The following is a 399-nucleotide window of genomic DNA, read 5'->3' as shown; positions in this document are numbered from 1 at the left end:
GAGGGGAGACCAGGAGGAGGACAGAGAAGGCATGAATCCCCTCTCATGTTCCTGTCTGTGTATAGTGAGTGTAGAGACACTGTGGGTTGCTTGAAGGGTTTGACAAGAGGGATCTTATCAAGAGCAATGAATTCTCAGTTGTTCGATAGACTCAAAAAAGCAAGAGGGAGAAAGAAAGATGAAGAAGAAAGATGAGGGGTCGATTCGGGAGGCCCTCAAGGGAAGTATGTTAGCTATGACTGGAACATACTTTCTTTTCTTCTTCTTAAAGGGTTATTTCTCTTCTAATTCTCCTCAGCTCTCTCGAGAAGAAAGACAACGGGACAGGAAAAGAAGAAGAACTCCTGTTTCTGTTGAGATAGAAGCATCCTCTCAATCTCTCTTTCTCTCTCTGTTTCT

This window comes from Cystoisospora suis (assembly GCF_002600585.1).
Source record: "Cystoisospora suis strain Wien I chromosome Unknown contig_1534, whole genome shotgun sequence".
NCBI lineage: Eukaryota > Apicomplexa > Conoidasida > Eucoccidiorida > Sarcocystidae > Cystoisospora > Cystoisospora suis.
Note: the sequence above shows the minus strand (reverse complement) of the source record.